This window comes from Haemorhous mexicanus, chromosome 5 (assembly GCF_027477595.1).
Source record: "Haemorhous mexicanus isolate bHaeMex1 chromosome 5, bHaeMex1.pri, whole genome shotgun sequence".
Lineage (NCBI taxonomy): Eukaryota > Metazoa > Chordata > Aves > Passeriformes > Fringillidae > Haemorhous > Haemorhous mexicanus.
This window is the reverse complement of record NC_082345.1, coordinates 30,229,099-30,253,080: the sequence shown is the minus strand read 5'-3', so window position 1 is coordinate 30,253,080 and position 23,982 is coordinate 30,229,099. Positions and strand designations below refer to the sequence as shown.

At 41.3% G+C, this 23,982-nt stretch overlaps 1 protein-coding gene across 4 annotated transcripts in view; it reads right to left on the bottom strand.

The window, feature by feature from the left end:
* The window catches only part of ANKS1B (ankyrin repeat and sterile alpha motif domain containing 1B), a 411,850-nt gene that overhangs the window by 72,111 nt on the left and 315,757 nt on the right, over window positions 1-23,982 (bottom strand). Inside the window, exon 1 of one of the 4 annotated variants that reach the window (XM_059846717.1) lies at window positions 14,694-14,749. The exons of 2 other annotated variants lie outside the window; for them this stretch is intronic. The gene's annotated coding sequence lies outside the window, so the exon portion shown is untranslated. Of the gene's footprint in view, window positions 1-14,307; window positions 14,383-14,693; window positions 14,750-23,982 lie in introns of those variants that run through there. One more of the 4 variants, XM_059846718.1, reaches the window with a different exon arrangement.

Genomic DNA, 23,982 nt, shown 5'->3' with positions numbered 1-23,982 from the left:
GTCCAAGCCTGCAGCTATTTACTTATGAAATGATTATGTCGAAGACTGTGTTAGAAGTCATTAGAAGTCTAAGGGAAATGTCAAGTGTACCATACAGAAACTACAACAAGCTGCAACGTCACCCACAGCTGCAAATATTTCTTTGCCCAGGTAAGGCACATTGAGATAAATTTTGCTATCTCTTCTATCCTTGTTTTGCCTACCCATCCACTGCCCCTTGTAGACTAGTCTTGCTCTCCATCACAGACTGCTAAATGCCCCATTTTATTTAAATTAAGCAGGATCTTGCTTTGCAAAAAGAACCCCAACAAAACCATGAAACTGAATGATCAGGACCACAGACTAATAGCCTTTTTAAAGGTAAAACCACCAGGGTGACAAAATCTCTGAGTGGAGTGGAGGTGAACTGCAACTTTCTGAAGCTGTATGTGAATATTTGGAACCAAAATTGAAAGTCTAACAGGTAATCCTGCAGGTTATAAAGAGTTGCAGCTACTAAAACTGATTTACATTAGGAAAAAGCCAATGTTTACTCTAAAAATAGCAGAATTATACATGGGATTTATTGTTAAACTTCAGTCCTTGCAAGAAGAAAGGTGTCAAAAATTTAGGCAAGGGTGACTCAAATTGAAGCACTGGGCTAGGCACTGATATTTTGTCTTTGGTAACTTGTGACAGGACCCAAGGGAACGGCCTGAAGCTGAGTCAGGAGAGGTTCGGGTTAGATATTAGGAAGTTTTTCACCCAGAGGGTGTTTGGGCACTGGAACCACCAGGGAAATGGTGACAGCACCAGCCTGACAGAGATCAAGAAGCATTTGGACAGTGCTCTCAGGCACATGGTGTGGCTCTTGAGGACGGTCCTGTGCAGAGCCAGGAGCTGGACTTTGATGATCTGAGTGGGTCCCCTCCTACTGAGGATACTCTAGGTTTCCATGAATCATACTAAAAAATGTTCAGCCATACCACATTCACTAATTTGGCTCATGCTGAAGACAGCTTTCTGCTGAATCAATATGGCTTCCACCACCAGGAAAGAACAACTTCATGCTTCTGCTTCAGAGTGGCCACAAAAATCCTCCTTCCTGTACTCAAACAGTCTTCCTGCATCCATGTTCTCTAGTGAGAGCTGGTATCTCACAAAACAGGCAGGGATGAAGGTGCTTACCTGGCTAAGAGTAACCTGACCTAAGAGGAGCAAGCATCAAGTCGATGGGGACTCCACCAGGACTGCATATGCTTCCCTCCCACAAACAGCAGCAAAACTGAGCAAGATGAACAGCAGTGACATTGTGGCCATGGACACAGCATCCAGCACCACCCAGCCAGTCACTGTGCCAGCAGTGGCAGCAGGTGGCATTAGCATTTACCCTGAAGGCAGCTGTGACCATTCTGAATTTCCAGACTTGTGTGAGAAAGGAGGCAGTGGAGTGGCCTGGAGACCACCTGCCGGTCTTCTTGGAGGCAGAACCCAGATGGCAGCCTGCCACAGGAAAGGAGCCAGCTTCTGCCCTGGTGACTGGCAGGTTTGGCCTTGATCCCTGGAGGAAAATGCATTGCTGCTGAAAAAGCAAGCCTGTCTGTGAAAGGCCAAAAAAGCTATGAATGGACAATTATAGCTACACCTCATAAATCCCCTTATTTTGGTAGCACTTTACTACTTGTTTTGTACCTGAAAGAACCTCTTTTAAGACACCAAATAAATGATACAGATTCTGGTGCTTTACTAAATAACTGGACATTTTTAGTAATTAAGCATTTATTCTACACAGTAGAGGGAAAGATTCTAATGAACTGATTATATATTTTTTCCATGGTATGGAGAACATAAAAATAAGCAATTTCAATAATCATTATTACTGCTCCAGTATATATTAATACATTTCAGATAAATCATTGCCTCCACTATCAACTCAGCTACTGCTCCTGCAAATAAAGCAATACCTTGTTACCTAGCAACGAAGCAAGTCCTTGCTATGGTGCAAAATAAAAAAAACCACAAAAAAGGAAATATATATACTTGTATATTCCCATTGTTTCATGTTGAGAAAACATCCATAAAGAACAAAGAATAATCCACTCCAATGCCTTCAAATTCAATACTTCAGTAAAATGTTTGATCATCCACATTTCATGAGTATTTTCAGAAGCTCGGTCTTGATTAAACATGCATAACCTCTTGCTGACAATATAATGTTCTTGCTATGTATTTCTTGGAACATTTTAATGCATACATAAGTACACAGCCATAACACATATAAGTCATGACAGGCTCTTAATGCTACATCTGATCTGTAACAGAACAGGAACAGGTATCACAGGGCTCGTTTAAAGTTCATTTGCTTATGCTAAATCAGTTCCTCTCCTATTTAACATAGCAGTGCATAGTATCGCCTCTTACTGATGCAATATCTCTTTTTAGGGCGCTGTCATTTGTACAAAATGTTCCTTGTGTTGCATTTAAAAAGAAAATGTACTAAAAGCCCCACTACTTTGTTGCTTTATATTTCATGTCTGTTTCTGACAGACTGCCAACACTGCGTGGACAAAAACAAATAAGAGTAGCTCAGGAGTGCTACTCGTGTGGATGAGCTACAGAGTTGGGCAACGTGCAAATCTGACAGCAGCCTCTGAGCTCTGTGGTTACCAGCATGTGTCTGGTACATGCTTTACTCAGAGCTGAAAGAGGCAGCACAAGGATTCATGGCCCCATGAGCACAAAGTATGAAGGTATATCCTTCCCTATGACAAGGACTGCAATTAAGCTTTTGCAATGCAGAGAATATGAAGTCATGAAAATTGCTGTCCTGAAGGCCTACAGTTTCATTAGTAGGTTCCTACATCCAATAATGTTTAGGTCATCACATTGCCCCCAGATACAACATGAGATACATCTTAAGATAATGCAAATTTCACTTAAAATTTGATGGCTGATCACATGCTACTACTTCTACTCACAAATTAGATGATCACTGCACACCACACAAAAATGTTGAATGTTGCTCTTGGTAGCAACACCTTTAGGGAAAGCATTCCTGAAATATTCTGTTAATGTTCTCTTGAAACTTTTTGAAGTCACCTATCTCTTAGCATGCAAGGATATTGGCTCAGCTGATCACAGCACAAAGGTATACACAATCCGTATCATGCTGCCTCGAACATCTGCTGCTGCTGTAATCCTTGATAATTCATAGCAAAAATATTCAGAAAATCGTATGCTTGCACCCAAAGGCACCTTAGTTCTTGTGGCTCTTGCCATTATCTCTGAGCTTTATATACCAGTTAGAAATTTCTTGCAGCTTGGTGTTGCCCATTTTTTACTACTCTTGCAGTCTTTAACAACCAGGGATCATAGTTCACCTCTCAGAGGAGTGTGTGGAGTTCAGCAAAATGCATAATGCATACAGAGGGAGCAAGGATGAAGCATCAGCTACTGTGGTGTTCAAAAGCCTCTTGCAATAAAGATTTCAGAAGTTAGTGTAACACTGGAACTTATACATATTCGAAGGATAAAGCAAACATCAGAGACCGTACCCTACAGGCTTTGCATGATGAAGTCTGTGCATGTTGCCTCTCCCTCTGGAACGCAGTCTTCAGTGACAGATGGCACAACCACTACCTACAGATGGCTCCAATGGGGGCTCCATAGCTTTGATAAATACTGCAATCAACTCCTAGGATAGGTATGGTTCAGGCAGCAGAGCAAACACAGAGAATAAATCCCGCAAAAATGTAACTGTATAATAATCACACATATTATCCTAAGCAGACAGATGAAAGGCCAGGGTTGTTACTGAGCTGACAGAAATTCAGGACTGCTTAAGAGGAGGTCAGTAGTTTAGGATAAAAGTGTATGAAATGAGCACCACTCAATTTGTTATCTACTTTATCCAGAAAAACATTTTCACTTTCATCATGGACCAAGTGCTCCTGGTAAAATTATTCTTGCTTTCCAGTGGGATTTGTTTTACTCTGGAGGAGCAATCAACCATATCACCAAACAAAGCCTTAGTTTGGTTGGTAGAAAACATCCTTGCCCCAGATGGATGACTCACTACAGTGTTAGAGTAGTAGATTCACTATTTGAATCTACTACTCTAACAAAATCAAAAGTCATGGACTGATCCTGAAGCCATTTGTAGCAGACTAGCACAATCTTTTCTAATCTTCTCGAGAAGGCTTGAAATATGAGCAACTGGAGTGATTTCATAAAGGAACATTTGCTTTAGTTGAGGCCAATGCCTCAGAGATCCAGCTCTCTCCCTCCTTACTGCTCAAAAAACCAAAGATGACTTTGCAATATCTTTTGTGGCAACACAGAGCTACTGATGAGCCACATTTGCTACAACAGAATCATAGAATATTTTGGGTTGGAAGGGACCTTCAAGAACATCTACTTCCAACCCTACTGCCTGGGCAGGCAACCTTCTACTAAATCAGGTTACCCAGAGCCCCATCCAGCCTGGTCTTGCTCCCCCAATACATTAGGGAGTGTGGGCTCAAGTTCCATACGGAGTCCTTGGATTACACAAGTTCCCTAGCCCGCACCTGGAGTATAACAGAGAACAATATCTTTACAGAATCCTCACAAACGTAGCCCAGTAAGTCTTGCATCCCAGAAAATAAAATAATCCTACCCCATTAGCAGGCAGTATTTCAGTCTTTCATACCAGCCCTAGCAAAATCTAAGCAAGAATATGACTATTGAATTCTTGTCTGTGGAAGAAGATACCAGAATACAAATACAAACTGTAATAATTTAAACCTTGATTATGGTCCAATTAATACAGTATCTAGAATCAATCCTGAAGACCTGAAGTTTCTATTCCATTCTGCCATCACTGTTTTCCAGACTACAAACACGAAACACTAAAATTGCTGTTTCCGACGACTCCTGCTCCCAATTTAACGAGTTCCCTAACTTTCAACCTTCACAGCCTGTAAATACAGAGTACTGTAGAGTGAGGGAGAAGTCCTCTTTGTCATAGCTTTAAGAAGTAGAAAAAAAAATGCTTTATCAAATTTTTTTATGATGATTAACTAACTCAACTTTTATCCCTTTTCAGATTATAGAAAACCATGACTGACATTCTTCTCTCTGAAAAACTGCCGTGTAGAAAAAGGGAGACAGAGACTGCTATAATGTCAATGTAATTTCTGAATGCATCACACAATCTTTTGTAGTATGTCAAAAGCATAAACAAAAACACTCCATGTGTCACAGTCCACAAAGGATATCATGTTTGATAGCATAATAATGCATGACAGGTCTCTTAATGCTTCCGATGCATCAGTAATTATGTAAATGCCTTCCAATTTGATTATACACGCGCACACACCATTAACGTTTGAGCCAAATTCAAGCTGCCTTATCCATGAATTCAGCAACATGAAGACCTTTAAACCAAACTCAGTTATGTCAGTTTTCATAGTGCTGGACCAGACCCTCTGCTCACCAGAGCAATGTGTGACAGAGTGACTTGAAGTTCTACTGTGGTGCTCTAATCCTCCTTTTGAATTTGTAGGATACGAAAATGCCTCAAGATTGGGTTAAGTTTCAACCACCTCCTTCCTCCCACGGGGCAGGGAGATTCAGAGCTTTGTCTCGTCACTGGGGCCCTGTGCTGAGGCAGGAAGTCAGGAACAGCAGGAACAACAAGAAGTGGAATGGTGAGATCCATCTTGGAGACCATCAGTCAAGAGGATTCTCCACACACACTTTGGAAGAGCAGCACCACCTCTCCTTTGCCCATGGAGCAGCACAAAGGCACCAGGGCAAAAGATCAGGATTTGTTTATTGGGAATGGCAGAGGTGAATAATGAAGTATAAGATCCATAATAAAAAAGTATAAACTTGGACTAAAAATCAGGGGGGAAGTAGAAGAAAAAAAAAACAACCAAAACCAAAACTGCTAAATTCCACTTAGTTTACACGTTCAAATCAACCTCTTTAGGAACACCTGACTGTTAAGGATTTGCTACATTCCTAATAAATTAAAATAATACTTCAGGGATATTATTAGTTTTTAATAAGCCCCTTCACTCTCTTAGTTATGTCATCACTGCATTAGGATCAACATAACAAGGTTTTAAACAGAACCGGGCTGTGGTGGCTGAAATAAGATATTCTAAAAACAAGATTTATAAAAATGTGACACATCAGCCCCTAGCAATAGCAACAATACCAGATATAGCTTTTGTATAATGCATGAACACAGGATTACTTCCATGAATCAACAGTTTTGCATTAAAGAATAAAATCATCATCACAAATGGATAACTAAAAGTGAAGATTGGTTAGAAAAGAAGAAATTTTACTTTTCACGAGTATTTGTACCTCCAGTATAGAAAGAGATTATGAAGGTCAAAGAACAATCCTATTAAGTTACATAACTCAAAGCAGGGTGCATGCCAATGTAAAAACAACATGGAAAGATGACTGCTGTTTTGTGTTTATTCACTGCTTCTAACTCAGATTGTTTATTTTACAGTATTTCTGTTCTAAACTGCTTTTGCAAAGAATTTTTTTTTCTACTGTAAATCAAGAAAGACATTTTTTAAAAACCAATTCTATGTGATGCTCTGCAGATAAATCAGGATCTTTCTCTTGCAAAGATGCCAGCATAGATTACCAGTCTCAGACACCAAAAAGTGAGTTGCTGGGGAATCACTGACTAAGCTACCATCCTCAGCTGAGGTGATCTGACCACTATGGGCATCACCAAGTCCTCAGGCACCACACCGATGAGATGCTGCACCATACTGAGAGTCAGCAGAAACAAGTAGCAGCTTTGCTTTACTTGTGGAATTACTTAGGAAACTGTTCAAAGGAGAAAGGAGCTTGTAAATTTTCTTATAACTGAAGTAGTCTTCAGTCCCTCTAATAACCAAAAACTGAAATCTCAATGCAGTCAACTGTTTAAATGGGGGGAAAAAAATGCTATTTTGGGAGGCTATGATCTGCTCTCTAGCTGATGTTTTAAAGAGCATAGATTTTTTAATTAACATTAACAATACTTTTATTACAGAAATGTAGGCCTGCAATACTACCCTTAAATATCAAGGCCAAAGGATTTCAAGGAAATTTTCAACCTAGGAACACCACTTGCTTGTATATACAATAGAACATGGCATATTTAGTGAAATATACTTCAAAGGGAAACTTAACATTCTTCAGCCAAGCTTTCCAGATCAGGACCACCTAACTTCAGTTTCCTATTTCCAAAGCTGAGCATTTACAGAGAATATCAATTATACTAACACTTCCTCTAAAGGCACCTTTCCCTTTGAAAACCACATATCGAGTTTCCTCTTCAACATTTCATTTTCTTTGAAGTTTTAGCCAATTAATTGGTCAATGCAAATGAACCAAGGAGTAAATAAAATCATGTTAAAAGATGGCCTGTTTAGCAAGACCGCACAGAGCTTCTCTCAGTGTCAGAGCTCTCCTGACTGTGATAGCAACAGGAAGATTCTTGTGAGCTTCCAAAAGGTACGTGTGAAGCAGGCCAAATGCTTCTTCACCACAGTCATAGCTGAACATATGACAACTGAACATACTCCATTGCTTGTCCTTCTTCCCAGTATCCAGGAAGATTATTTCTGACAAGGTACCTGAGACAGGCTCTTCAGCCTGTGCAGTCAACAGAATCAGTGGTGCTATGACAATTCTCACTAGCTGAGAACCGCGTTCAAAACCTCTGAGTGCAAACCCTCGGGGTACGCGACGCTTCCTTCTGCCCTACGCTTCCCCGTGCACATCATCACTGCAGAGCTGCTCTGCTTAGCCCCAGACAGCTCTGTAAGGAACAAAAGTGGTAACAGCAAGGAATAGGCACAGCCAAGAACTACAGCTGTAAAGGGCATGCTTCATCCAGGCAAGCCCAAAGATTATCCTGCACTGGCTGGTGGATGCTTATGAAAGGAACGTGATGCGGACAGCATTAAACAATTAAACTTGCTATTACTGTGCTGTGACTAATACGTACACAAAGTATTTACAGGACAAGTATGGAGCTGTCTGGCAGGGTGCTGAGACGGTTCAGTGCAGGCAGTCACTTGGCACCACTCAAGTCCCACCACCAGATGATGATTCCGAAATCTGTATCTTGTGCTAAGGGTCACACAAGTTAAAGATACTCACGCCAACAACAAAAGTTAGGATCAACAGAATTCAAGCAAAAAATGACAGTTGTAATATTTCATGTTCTTTCCACATTTTAAGGCTTAAAGAAGTGCAACTTTGCAGTATAGAGACAATATTAAAGAATTAATGTCATTTTGCATATGTAAAAATTACATGGACAGTTAATTACTTTTATTAATAAGCAGTGGGGAAATACCTAGGAAATGGTCAGTGCAGCAGGTTTTTAATCCTGTCAACATCTGTTAAACATAACACTTTCATGTGAATTTTTAATGAAGGTGAGGTTTGGAATTTTTTTATAATGCACTTCTTGTAGAGCCAATCTTTGCTTCTGAAATACCCAAGCAGGATATAACTTGGATTAGAATGAGAAGTACTCACAAAAGCCTATGGAAATCCTTGAATTCTTGTTTCTTGCTAGTGCTAAGAGCCAAATCCATACCACACTCAGATTTTAAAGAAAAATAATAACTTACATCCACTTTATAATGACTTCAGTAAAAATACAATGAATCATACAATACCTCCCTTAGGTTTTTGCTGAAGTATTTTACTGTGTGACTACACACTCTAATATCCACTTACCTCTGTGGTGGTTTATTAATATTGGTACAGAAAACTGAAGCTCTATGTATTTTGATTGTATAATAATAACACAGGTGCTTCACAGACCAACTGTGTACTCATTAATAATGTACTTTCCATGTGGCTGCACTATTAACAAAGTAACACTTTTCCAAGGTTTTATAGCTATATATGAAAATATTCCTGGAAAACAAAAGCATTAACAAAGCACAACAGTGGCATAACAGCTCTTTGATTACAGGATCCTGAAGAAGATAATTAGCCAGTTTTCAGCTACCTTAAAAATTAAGTGTTTTAACTATTTGCAAGCTGGCATTTACCAGCATATCTATTTATGCTGTGACATTATCTAAGATTGTATAATAGTAAGAATTTACTAGGTTATTTTTACACACATTTTTTATGATTCTTTTCAAAATTATTGAGAGTTTTAATATCAGTTTCAGTGGGGTAAGATGAAGCTTGAGAACAGTGAGATGATCATGCATTACAACAGTAAAACTTCTGGAGTTAAAATTATTCCTATTATACATGCATACACACATACATTAACACATATTTTAGTATTATATAATAATTCTTGATGAACACTGTAACTGATTTTGCATTTTCCTACATTGGTAATAATTACACCCAAACATTTTTGCAGCTCACCAATTTACCAGTGGCTTGTACCATCGTTGGAGTGAGATACTTAAAGATATTGTGTGTAATAGTGTTCTTCACTGAACAGATACATGGAGAAGAAATAAATTATCTTCAGTATACCCATGGTAAAAGAGTCATATGTTCCCACTGATATCCCTGCAAAAGCCTTACTTCAAAGTACACAGAACCAACTAAGGCAGCATACATGCAAACACCCAGAAGCACTGATGGTCTGACCCCAGTCTGCACCAGGAGGGCCAGTCAACTAACTGAAGAGTTTAGAAAATTATCTACAGTTGGACAAGCAAAACAAGTGTTTATCACCTTCACATTTTGTGACATTTAAATGTACTGCAAAACGAAATGCTTATTCTTCGCTGTAGAGAAGCACTTTCTGGAAAAAAGAACTTCAAAATTTAAACAATGGTCTAAAATCTTCTGTCAAAGAGGCAAAACTCCCTGCTGACTTCATCTGCTATTATTGCAGCTTTTATTAAATTTAGCCTTTTTACAGCCTCAGAACTTAAAACATTCTAAACAATAGGAAAAACTCTCTCAATGTATGATGACTGCAGGAAATAAGAACAGAATTAAGAACAAACCAATTACATATAACAAATGTCGTACAAATCACGTTGGATTTCCTGCATCAAAAAGCTGAAAAAAAGTAAGAAAAATGACATATCTTTCCTTCACATGTCCCAGTTTTGTGTTTCTAGAAAGAGGAAACTCCAAAGACAAAGGCCTGGGAGAAAGAACTTTCATCTCAAGCTTCCCAAGACCGCAGCAGACACCTATTTCAGGCACTGCTGACAAGCCTTCAGTATGCATGGTACATTTAGAAAAAACAGGATGGTTACAATTACTTAGTTCTGGACCAGCTGGAATTTCCAGTTGGTTTTCCCAAAGGAAAGGTACTCCCTTTTAGCAAGGGATCATGCAAACCTTGGAAACAAGCCAAGATATGAATATCCACAAGGGAAAAAAAGTACAATCTTAACCATCTACAGGGTGAGTAAATTCCAGTGCTGAAGACTGCTTTCTAACATTGAGCAAGTGCCCTCAAGTGATAGCACAGCCAGAGATTTCAGGAGGTCCTCAGATACACTGTCACAGCTCGTTACATCTTCCCTTGATCAAGCTGTGTTTCAGGCATTTGACTTTAACCCAAACTCAGGTCTTAGGGCACAGATATTCTGGGATTTGAGTCCTAATGAAAAAAGAGACCAAAGCTGGGTATTGTTAACACTGATAACCCTGCAGGCTCTGTGTTCTTGTTATTCCTCTCAAGATACCACAAAGATTCTATCCAACCCCAAAGGATGGGCCAAGCAGGGACCAAATAGCATTTGCCTTTACAAAGGCATCACAAAACGCTCTAAGATGTTCCTTAGTCAACAGAGCTAGAAATAATCCACCAGTAAGAGGCTGAAGGCAATAAGGAAGGAATGGAGAAAGAAAATTCAGGACCATATCTGTTCTATGTGCTTGAGCATTTTCATGACAAGAACCTCTCTGACTCTGTGATCAGAGGACAGAGACAATCTCCAGGAGATGTACCAGCACTCCTCAACCAATAATGACCATCCCTTTATCAAGGAAGAGAGACTATCTGCCTGGTGATTTTCCTTTGGTTAAGGTTTGTTCAACCCCAGTATCATCACTTCCTTAGGCCAGACATAACAATTGCTATCTTGAGCTAACATGAAGCCATCTGAAATGTTGCAAGATACTTCACTTCAGAGAAATTAACTGCAGGGTGACAATGTCAACAAGATCCTTTAACACTATGCTCAAATTTGCCAGAGTGAATCCAGGCCAAATTTGAGGGGTTTTTTAAAATGAAGAATCTTTGGAGAGAGGAAAAAATACTTCTACCCAACTGAAGGACTTTTAGAAAAATTCTACTGCTCCAGAGTACGTAAATAGAAAAGAAGGAAAAGAAGCCCAACTGAACACCATGTATCTCCTCTTCTCCAAGAATACTTGGCAGTATATAAGTCTGTATCAAAAGCAATATGACCATTGAAACTGACCCAAGAATGCCCCACTGTGTTTACATGTAATCTGTAAAACAAGACAATCTCTAAGAGCAATTCAAGGTGCAGACTTTACATACCTTTATTATAGAGCTAAGCAGTATAAGCTGTGTGAAGACTGCATCTTTGAACTGCAGTGCCCAAAATACTCAGCATAATATGCTGAAACCCTCCAATGAACTTACTAGCTTTTGAATCTTTTCTCCTCACAGGCAAAAAAATACAGAAAGTCTATGGATAGAGACAGCAAACAAACTAAGACAATGAAACAACTTTCCTTGCTTAATTACCTTGTCAAAGCCATCTTTATCTGAAGCATAACCCCTTGAAACTTGGAACCATGACTACTGTCTTGTAGACAAGCTGGCATAGTTGGCACATGGACTAAAAGACCAAGTACAAGCAGCCCTCTGTTATTGCCTACACAAAGGGAAAAACTGCATTGGATGGTAAAGAGTGCCAGTATGGCACAATTTTCTGAAGGTGTTATTCTCCAGAATTTGACTGTGATTTCTTAAAAATAAGCTTGCAGCTCGTAGAACTGTGAAGACAACATTGAAAATGTGAACTAGTATATGCCAATATGTTCCCTAATGTACAAACACAAAAATTACATATCTCAGAGTAAAAACTGGCCAGTTCACCACAACGAGTGTTGATTTGGAAGATTAATATAAAATTTCAACATTTAATAAGCAAAGAATTATGATAATAGGATCATCAGAAAAAAAATATATTCATGATTGGTATTTGGCAAATGAATAAGCTTGGACCAAGAATGGTGTCATTCACTCTCATCTCTGCTGTAACTTGCAGACCGCATGCAGAGCAGGTCTCAGGACCAAGAGCCAAAAGAGCTTAAGTCCAAGGCTTGACAGTTTCTCAGCCTGCCCAAGGCAAGGTGAGAATTTACAATTTGTGGAGAATTTTATTCACTATGCCTATCACTAACATGCAATAAATAAATACAAATATCCTTACCAAAATGCCAATTGTTCAATGTTAAAACAAAGCAAAACCTCCATCCTTCCAAGTGATGGAAACAAATTAAAATTAACATTTCCAACATGGAATTCTGATTCCTTTGACATTAAAGTGTCTTTTTCTTGGACAGTAAATGAAATTATGACTGACCCAGGTCACAGCTCCCTCTTAAGTTCCTCAGCAGCAAAACTTTTACCTAGAGCCAGTTTACTTTAGGTTCTTACTTCAGTGCAGCCACCTTTGATGGCAGCTTCACTGCCAGTTCTGCTCCCAATTTTCACATCCTCTACCCTCCCTTTTTAACTCCATGTGCCCACTTCCAGCTAGAGGTGTCAGTCCTCCCTCCCCCCTACCCAAGAAAAATGCAAAGAGGAAAAGCAGCAGACCCTCAGCTTTCTGAATTCATGTTGGGGTACTGCATTTCAATGCCTCCTAAGTAGAAATAATATGTCCAGTACATTTTAATTTGCCTTCTTACTGATAAATTTATCTCTTCTTGACTATCACATCTCCTTTCTATGGAAAAAAAAATTATAAAGGAGCTCACCAATAGTACAGGAAGCAGAGCTTACTTCGAGTACATCAGAGAGCTCTTCCAGTTCTCATCTGTCAACCATTTGCAGAAAATCTTGAAATGGAACTTCTCAGGTGTGTAAAGTTAAGAGGGTGTGTGAGCAACAGCACAACAGCAGCTTGTATGCGTTATACTCACATACCAAGAAGAACAGATCTCTTAGTGAGCAACTGCTAACAGACCAAAATTTTCTGCTAAAATCACTTACTCTTCATTTTTCTTCAGAGCACCACTGAAATTTTTAGAATGCTATCAGAGTGAAGCTTTAATTCGTTATCCTAATTACACACCATAGGATCAAGGCTTTGTACTGAGCAAACAAGTATCAACTTCACATGAGGGCTTACAATTTGTGATCACATTTATACAGGAAAAGATAGTCATACGAAAAACCTTCCACTGAGGTTTTTTCCCTTGGCATATACAGAAGAGGATACAAATTGGTCCTTAAAGTGCATTCAAATGGCAAGTTACTATCCATCATGCCACGGTCTAACAGCATTTTGTGCCTCGTTCAAGGAACAAGTTAAAACGTTCTTTAAGATAAAATACGTCCTATCGGTAATCCTGTCACAGATGGACACTGTAGCCCTCCTCATTAGCACCGCTGCTCTCAACGGCGTGGAGTACACCTTGATTTTGGGCATGTTGGCATACATTGCCACTGCTCGCACAGCTAAAGGAATTTTGCAAGGCACATGGCAACATGCATCACTCCACATGCTAAAAATGCTGAGGAAAACTATTACTGCACGTGCGCAGCAAACTAAATTCCAAATTAAATTCTCAGGTACCGCTTGTCTCCCAATACCAATACTGCATTCTCGCCGTACGGTACAATACCTGTTCATTACTGTGCATTTTTCAAACATGAGTCTTTTCTGAGATACGGAAACATAGACCGTCATTCTGATCTTTACACACTTCAGCTTTTCATCCCTTTTCTTTTTACCTTTCTTTTTTTCCCCCCACAACCGTAACATTTCGCCCAACTAGCGTTCCTGAAATACCGAGCGGACAACCAGCGGTGCCGTGAAGGCGAGACCTCGCGTAGCAAGTTTCGGACCAGGGCACACCACGGCCAAGTTGCCAGACCCAAGCAAACAGAGCTTTGCAGCGCGCATACGGACACGGCCCCCCCCGACAGCCGCTGCTGAGGACTCTGCGCGCCGCGCTGCCGCTCTCTCGTGCGGCACAAGAGGTGGGTGCCCACCTGCCCTCTCCCCTGGGATTAATCACCGCTCCGGACGGCTCGGAGGGAGCGCACCGGGGCGGGCGGGGCTGCCCGGGACGCCCTGCTCCCGCGGCCACGCCGGCCCGGTGAGAACTCACCAGCCGCGAGCACCGGCTCCGTCAGGCGGCTCAAACTCCGTCCGCCCCGCCGCCCACCGCTGCCCCGTGGCCGCCTCCCCGCCGACCCCCGCCCGCCCCGGAGCGCGGCGCCCCGCAGCGCCGCCGGGCGGGAGCCGCCGCCGCCGCTCGCCCCAGCGGCTCCGGCGAGGCGAGGCTTGACATAATCCTGCGAACGCAGCAACCGCAGGCGCCGCCGGCTCCCGCCCGCCCGTCCCCCGGGGTCCGCTCCCGGCTCTTCCCTGCGCCCGGGGCCGGGGGGGAACGGCACCCGCTCCGGGCTGCGCGGCGGGGCGGGGGCGGTGCCCGGTGGCCCCGTGCCCGGCCCCCCGTGCTCGCCCGGCACCTCCCCTGGCCCCCGGTCTCACCTAGGAGCGGCGGCGGCGGCGGGCTGAGCTGCCGAGCCCGGCGGGGGCGGGGAGGGAGGGGAGAGAGGGGGGCCCCGACGTCTGCTCCGCAGCCGCTACCCCTCCGCGCTGAGCATCATCCCCGCGCCCCGCGGTGAGTCAGGCAGGGAGAGCGCCGCGGAGCCGCGCGCACCGGAGCCCCCGCCGCCCTCCCCGTCCGGCCGCCGCCGCGCGCGCCCCCGCCGGCCCCCCGAGCCCCCTCCCGCTTTCCCCGGGGCCGCGCGCGCGCACCGGCCCGCGCCGCCCGCGGGGGGGGGGGGAGGGGCGGAGCGGGACGGGCGCGCGCGCGCGCTCACCGCGGCTCGGTGCGGTCCCGGCTGCGGCGGGCGGGAGCTGCCGCGGCGCCTCCCCCGGCCCCCGCCGTTACTATGGATATGGGCCCTGCGCGCCCCCGCGCACTCCGCGCGGGCGGGGCGCTCCCGCGCGGCGCCGCTGCCCCGGGCCTGGCGGGGGCCGCCGAGCGGAGCCGGGGCGGCGCGGGGACTGGGGGAGCCGCCGGCGAAACTCCGTCCCCGCCGCCGACTGGCGAACGCTTTGCCTTGTTCCCTTGGCAAAACCACCTTTTTTTTTTTTCCTTTTTTTTTTTAACACGAGTGTCTACATAAATCACATCCGAGCTCGAATTCCTGCGTTAATAGGAACAAATAAGCATCCCACGGGATTATTTACTTCAGTGACTGCATCCCATTAAGCAGCACCCGCGCCGCCTAATAAATGAAATAAAATACAAAAGATAATGCCCCTATAATTTAACTTTACAAAATGTCAGAAGACAGAGTTGCACTTTCAGTCCCCCATGGCGGCTCTTATCTCTTACTGTGCTTCCCTGAGGAAGTTACACACTTGATGGCTGAGCACATTATCTGACAAGCTCAGCCGGTGGAGACTGGAAGAAACATTTTACCAGGTCAAAAAATTTTACTCAGTTACAGCAGGTGAATTGATGGGGAGGATGTGGTTAGTAACGCCTGCTGCATTTCTCCAGCCCACTCCCGGCATATCTATCCAAGACATCAGCCAGGCAGGTGCCTCAGGCCCCAATCCTGCCTTTGGAGGCTTTCTGTCTTCCGTGAAATAAAATCCTTAATAAACAACTGGAAGAAAAACTAAATGTTTCTCTCTGGGCAGCACAGCTTTACACAGACAAGCCACAGTGCTGAAATTCAGTATCATTTTCAGCCCTGCAAGAGGAGCAGGGATGGATGATGCAGTAGCTGCAGATCCAGCACACCAGCAAGGCAAACTTTCCAGGCACTCAAGTTCATAGTCAGATTTCTCAGAGACCTCACACTGATTAAATGTAGAAACCTAATTCACCAGCCCTTTCGTCTGACATGTTCGACTGCATGTGCTTATATAGAACTTCAAGCATAGATGGCTTTGAGCACCAAAATAAATCATACTTGAGGCTCTGAGCGTATGTCCCTCAGAGCATTAATTAGGTCTCAAACTAATGCTAAGCTGCATATTTTTTCCAAAGCAAGTCTTTCAAGGAGTAAATGATCATGTCCACGAATGGTTCTCTGGGTTACAAAGAGCGCTGATAACAAGCACATAGCCACCAGCTCAGCGACTGTAGCGGGGTGGCTGCACTGACTCAGCCACAAGATAGTGCTGACTTTGAATGCACTGCTACGTGTGTGAGTAAAGGCAGCAGTGTTTGCCTATGAATCACAGAGATCAACTGCTGATTATTTAAGAGTTGAAAGGAATGCTTAAAGTAGTAATGAAAACTCCTGGATATACAGTTTTCTATATAATAACTGATTTCATCTAATTACTCCTGCCAAAAGAATTTTGGGGAACTCTAAGCATTAGCTCTAAAGCACATTTTAGGATGAGATTTGGAAAATTATTTTGATTTTAACTGAGTACTCTCTGCTTCTTTGCAGAGCTCTATTGTTTCAATAAAATCTTATAGACACAGTCTGGTGTTTATACAGATTTGATGTAGCCCATCTGGAGAAGGACTGAGCAGAATACAAAAGTTTAGTTTCATCCTGAATCAGGAGAAAACATAAACATTTTGCAACATATCCTGAACAGAATTCCAAACACTGAGTCTGGAAATATGAAAATGTCCATTTCAAAACATTTCTTTTTCATCTTTTCAAAACATGTCAATGCAGTTTAAATTTTAACGTCTAGATTGTCAGTGTCACTTTTGTTCTGACACGAACAGATCTTTTCAAAGCAGATGCTTTGGCAGCATTTCCTTAAAATGTTGAATGATGTTTATAGATTTGTCTATACTTTTTCAATACCCTGGGTGTCCACATTTCTATCCCTGCAACTAACAAGACTTTTAGCACAGTCTGAACTTGCTTTGTCCTGGATTTTGTGATCTGCATTTTTAAATTGAAATCAGATCTTTAGAATAGGTGGGATGTGATCCATTAACAACTGTCTGAGTTAGGAGCAATAATTACGTGGAATTGCTAAGCCAGAGGAGGAACCAGTTAAGGCTGTCAGCATGAGGCCAATGTGATGATGGCATGGCATAGTGGATGTGCCAGCCGGTTTCTATACCTGCCATAAACTTCATTACTTCTATTGATTGTAACATATTCCAGCCTAGAGCAGCTCTCCATGAAGGAAAAATGTGTGTAACACACAGCAAGTCCTAGGAAAGGATGAAGGCTTCTAGCAAGATGGTGAAAGAAAGGACATTTTTAGACATTTAGAAGCTTAGTGAAGAGGCGAGCATGAACCTGGAGTTTGTAACGTTTTGACAGGGAAGATCTGCGTGATTTCACCACTAGGTACATTTCCCATTCAGCCACTCTGACCTTTTTGCCTGGTTCCTTTCCAGCCAGCAGCACTTTCTCTAAGGCCTGACCACCTACATGGCTGTGTCAGTGGTGAGTGAGCCACGTTGGCACGCTGCCACTTGGACCTGGTGCTCACCCTGCTCGTGTGATGGAGCTGAAGAGAACGTTGGCTGCTCAGCATCCTGACAGGGCCAGATAAGTAAAGACAAAAATCAGTGAAGTGAGAGACCTGTGTCCTAGCAGGAATGTACTTTGGGATACCTCTCAGTCTGTTTAGAAGATCTGTTACTATAAAGGGAGAAAAAAATTGCCTCTTTCATTGGCAAGAACAGGCCATTTCTTCTGTTAGTGTTCTTGGGGGTGTTACAGGCTGGACTGAGATGGATTGTGAGAAGCAGAGACTCTGGACAGACTGCAGTCCTGGCTTGAGGGCCATGTGGGCCATTCTATGTTTCAACAAGTGTGATCACTGTCTTTTCATGAAGGCAGAGTAAGAATTTATTTTAGTAATGGGGATCTAGGTAGAAGAGAGAGGGATCCATTTAATGAGTTTTCTCAAATATTTTTTAAGCTTCAAAATCTTAGACGTGTATGTTGAGGCCAAATTTTGTCAGTGATTATATGAGTGGATCTGATCACAAATATAATTTTCTTTTCTTAGAGGTTCCCTGTGATTTTCCTTGAACTGATCAGCAAAGTATGCTGATGTGCTGATCACAGTGATCAAAGCCTGGCCCAACACTTCCTTTATCTGTAGATCTGTGGACCACTAGGAGGAGCTGCTATGGTGGCCATGATTCTTCTTGAAAGGAATTAGGCAGCTTGCTTTCTCCTTTACAGCAATGGGACAATCCTGTCCAATTGTTTGGTTTTGTTTTATTTGGTATTATTTTTGGGTGCCATTAGACATTCCTGCAAGCTTCATCCATCATGGCTGATTTGTGGACCTGGTTCTCTCAGCTGATGAGATGCCAGAGGCAAACTCCTAGGTGCTAAAAGCAGGAGAACAGCAGACAACATGTGATTCTCCTGCCCTGGGAGTGGCTCAGGCTGAGCAGCAGTGCTTCAACCTGGGTGTCTTCAGCAATGTCAGATGAGGAGCGTGGCTTGCTAGCCAGCCTCATGGCAAAAGGCTACCATTGCTGTCTTTGAGTGAAACTTATCTGACCAGCAGGGCACTATGATGAGGAAGTCTCCATTCCCAGAAAATGGCTAGAACAGGATCTGCTTTCTTACACTCAGCTGGTATCCAGATAAGCCTTAAAATCAGGCACACTGGGGAATTCCTCATTGTGGAAACCACCTGTGGGCAGCAACATTCCATAGATTCTAGAAGTGAGTCACCTCCACGTGAAAGTAGCAGAAATTTCTTCTACAAATGAGATTGCAGAAATGGGAGGTTTGGATTATTTCTGGAAAAGGATCACCCTAACCTATGGCATAAAAGACAGTTTTAAATAAAGAAACCAGTTGCCACATGCATACAGTTACTTACATGCAAGATTTCCCAGGCTTATCACCACACTGCAGATTGATGAATAAGTCAAAACAGACCTAGATTTTTAACAAAATGTCCCCTAAAAGTTATTTTTTTTTACTGACAAACAAAGCTACATGTATTTTCACAGAAAGTGAGATCTGTTGAAACACAGGGAGGAAATCTGTTTTCTGCTTAAGATTCATTGTTAATAAACACTTGATTAGCTTCATACTGGAAGTTTTAGTCAGAAAAATTAATGTCTTTTAGCAATATAATTTATTTCTGAAAATAAGTTGAAACAGCTTCTTCTTAGTAAAATGTAGAAGTACTATATCCTGATTCTTCAAATAATGTCTCCAAAGGTTTCTGCTCATTTATTTTCTTTCACCAGTGCTGCAAAGCCTGTGTTTTAATAAATCAATTATTTTTTCTTAGAGATAAGTATTTGCTAATTGAACTGCTTTGCTGATGTCCATACTCTTACTAGTTTATAGTCTATCAAGGGGTCTAGAGAGTTAAAGCAAGTTAAAATTAAATCATATTTTCAAGTAGAGAAGTGATCTTCATTAAAGAGCAAGATAAAACGATTGAAAATGTTTAACTGGACTGCTTTTCCAATCTTTTTTCAGAGCCATGTTGATTTTGAATTTCCTGAATTGGGACTGAGCAGATTGGCTCTATACCATAGGTTAGGAGAAGTACCCATAAACATAATAACATTCAGATTTTGAGTAAAGCAATTGTTTACATATGTTTACTGAGAAAGCATAACCATAACGTGAATCTAAGAGATAAACAGAATGCATATTTGAAAATTTTACCAGTAAATCATACTTGCCAAAACCAGCCCCTCTAGCTGGGGTATAGAGGTCCCTGTAGCTGGGAATATACAGGTGAGAAGGCACACCCTGTGGAGAGGGGGGGTTGCAAAGAAGAATCCCAGAAATTCTCTGCACTTGGTAAAATCTGCTCAGGTAATGCCCATGCTAGATAACTGGACAGAGACTGTAGCACTTGCACCAGGGCTGCAGCAAATCAGGACAAAGGGAATTCAATAACTCAAGACAGAGGGAACAGCTGTGTTGGCTTGGGTAAGGAGCAGGGATTAAGTTCAAAGTAAGGAAGAAAAAGGAAGTTGTCATTTTTGAACACAGAAAGGTAACAGAATGATGTTTTAAGCAGGGAAATCTCATGGGGAATTTAAGCCAGTCCTGCAAGCTGGCTTTATTTTCAGCTCTAGGTCAGCACTCAGATGATGGGATCTTGCTGTATAGGACAAACACTTCTGAAAGCTTAAATATTCTAAAAAAAAAAAAAAAGTCAGGGACTAGAAAGAAATTTATCTATCATACTACAACCAGAGCTGTCTTTATACATTTCTTTTAATTCCAATCTCAGAATAGGAAACTGAAGTGCCCCTGTTTCAAAATAATCCATAATTTATTTTGATTTTTATTCTTAAAATTGTCCAATGTTGGAGAGAATTTTCAAAGAAGATGATAAATTTGGACTGTACAGTCCCTTTGGAAAGAGCAAGTTCCAAATAAAGTTGTGTGGGCAAGCAGTTATTTTAGGAAGCAAAGAGATAACTGCAGGTATCTTCTGGAACCACTGGAGTATGTGCAGGAGCTGGGCCTGTGGTGTGCTGGGGTTTGAGGAGAAATTCTCACTGGCAAACATAAATTGTGCCTTCCCCTCCCCCCTGCCCCCTCCAGACAATCTCCTAGGTCGATAAAGAAGTGTTAATCAAATAAATTTAATACCTGAAGATCAACTGAATGTACACAGAGGTCTTGTCCATACAGCCTCCCACAACATCATGCATGCTGAGAACTAAAAAATACCTGGGTGCCAAAGGCATGGAGTAAGTACAAATCCCCTTAACCTGCCTTTGAATGAAGTGTCAAGAATGGATCTGGTCAATTACTGATGCTGGTGGTGCTTATAAACATGGAATGTGCTTATGGGCATGGAATATTTGTTATTATATTTGTTATGCTTATAAACATAGAATTGCTTATAAACATGGAATATTTGTACAGTCAGTTTCTCTGAGAGCAAAATTTCCCTAAAAGAACCACATTGCAACCTGAATTGAAGCAAAAAAACAACAACAACAAAAAAAAACCCAAAAAATCCACATATAAAAATAATTTCTAGAAAACTGTAGAATCTAGTTTGAATATCCATGTGGAATATTGATATGAATATGAAGTATAATCTGGTTTCAAGTAGGTTAATGGAAAGAAACAGAGAAATCTAGGAAAAGTACATGGATCCATTTTATTCTTGTGCCCACAATGGTTATTCTACCTTTGACTAATTAGAAAAGAAAATAAAGAGTTGAGTGAAGATATAATCTAATGTGTGATCAGAAAGCAAAGCAATGAAAAAGAGTGAAAATCTGCTCTTAATCTTGACTAAGAAATGTATAAAGTGGAATAATATCTCAGAATTATAGGACAGAATATTTGTTTCCTAGTAATGAGATAATTACCCATGGACCCATGGAGGGGATGTATGTGAATGTTAATGTGCATGTATTTACTGGGACAAGGGAGACAATAATGGGATATTGAAGTGAAGTAGGGAGACACCCAGCTCAGCCATTTGGTGGTTTTTATTATGTAGAAAAGGAAAGCATAAAATCATAGAAGTAGCTTTGTTCTCTTATTTTTCTTGAAAATGTACACTTTTTAAAGCTTGGAAGTTAGAGAGGAAGGAATAAATGCTTCCCAAAGAGTTAGAGAGAGAAGGCTACTTGAAGAAATTAATTTGGAGCTGGATGGTATAGTTAGTCCAAAAATACCATGAGATGATCAGCTTCTAACAGAAAGAAAACTTGACTTTGGAAATGCAGGCATATGCATGCAGATTGTATACCAACACTAAATACATGGCTTCAAAGATATATTTAATGTCACTGTAAGCTACAGATAGATGTTTTAAAAAAATCTAAATACTGAATATTGATATTGGTGTCAAAGGCCATGCTGCAAATAATCACTGTGTTGTAATGGTGGTCATATTATATTTGAACTATTCAAATGTTAGACACAAACAGTCTATTTCTAAGACTAATCAGCATAAAATGTCTCAAGATATTACAAGCAGATTGAGAGATGGATTATAAAGTAGAGTGATCAGAAGAAAGTTGGAAGAGAATCAAAAGATATACAGTATCTTTACTGGGGGGTTTATCAATGTTGTGTTTTGAATGAGTAAAACAAAATTAAATATTCCATATTAATAACTTCTTTCAAAAACAAAGAAAAAAATTCTTTACTGTCTTTCCAAATCAATGGCTTTCTCACAGGATCTATAAGTAAGATTTCTGCTTTTTCCCAGAAGAAGAAAAAGAATTCCTTAAAGTCTTTTACTACAGTACAAGATTCCTTCTGAACAAATGCCATGGTGAATCAGAGGAATGAGTAGACTACAAACTATTATAAAATGTGTCTATGAATACTGATCCCACATGAAAATGAATGGAATAGTTTGAACTACAATGCTACTATTTTGCTTTTGCCTGAGAATTCAAAACAAATGTCTGTCTATGACCATAAATGTGGACATATTATACATGAAGACTATGTTCTGAAAACATTTTCAGAATACTTTCTCCATTAAATATTTTTGGATTTCAGTTTCTTGCCACAAATCAATTAAAAGACATTTCAAAGTTATAGAATATTCACTGAATGAAAAATCTTAATATTTATTATTTTAGGAAAAAAAAAATTTAGGCATTAGTCAAAGACAAACCCACATTAAAGATTCAGAAAATTCCTATCATTTATGGCCAGAAGGTATTGCTACATAAAAAATGCAAGGTAAAGGTACAATGACCTTTAGTTCTCTCCCCAGGATCAAATATAAATTTATCCTATATTAATATTTCACATGGCTACAAAAGAGAGAAATGTGTTCTTTTTCTGTATGAAGATGCAGGAATGTCAGACTAAGCCAATTTATGGCTAGGGGCAGGACCTGAGGAAGCTCTCTGCCATCCCAGGAACACTTGTGTGCAGGAAGGACAATAACACCCACTCCTCCTGGGCTCAGCAGAACAACATCAGCTCCTGCTCTCCTGTGGTCACACCTGGCTGACCCGGGAGGGAATTTCAGCATTCTCATGGCTGCTGCCCCTCTTAACATCACTCTTAATTTCCCCCCGAAATTGGCCTCTTCCTCCTCCTTGTTTGTAGGGTTCCCTTTAGGCCCAGAGGTTTTTCTTCATTCACTCTGGAAAAGCACAAGGCAAACACTGAGCAAGGAGGCAAGGCAGTACTCGACAGTGATGAAAGACCAGAGAATGGTCGAGGGATGCAGTATTTAAAAGGAGGTGCCCTGGCCAAGCAAGCTGAGTAGACTGGAGCTGAACAGAGGTGTTAGGAAAACAAGATCTGTGTGGAATTATATAGCCAAGCAATTTCCATCCGGAGCAAAATGACATGACAAGAACTGTCTGCGAATAATTAAAGGCATGTCACAAAGTAGGCCATATTTTTTGATTAATCAAAGAAGACTGAGGAACTCATTTAACATGCAGAGGGGAAAATTTAGGTTACACGTTAGGAAAGGCTGTATAAGATTTGAACAAATAAGAGTTCATATGCAAACCAGAGTGTGCCATCACTAGCTTAAAGTGAAACACTGTTCGAGAAGTCTCATTTTCTTTGGGGTTGTTTGGAAATAATTAAATAAACTCTGTGCTTTATGAGAGAATGTAGCAGGTGACCCCTAGAGGTCATCTCAAGACTGAGCAACTCTGCAGCTGCAATCGCCTCTGGCTTTTGTAAAAGGCAACAAAACCATGAAACTGATTAATACCTTTGTGCTTTACACAGTAACACTGTACTTTAACCACCCTCTGGGTAATTCAGACATCTTCATACTATGTATGAAAACCATTAATTTTCATAAAAGGTTTGGTTGAAATACTGTTAGATTAAGGATGTTGGTGTAACATAATATAAACAGAAAGTGGTGATGGATG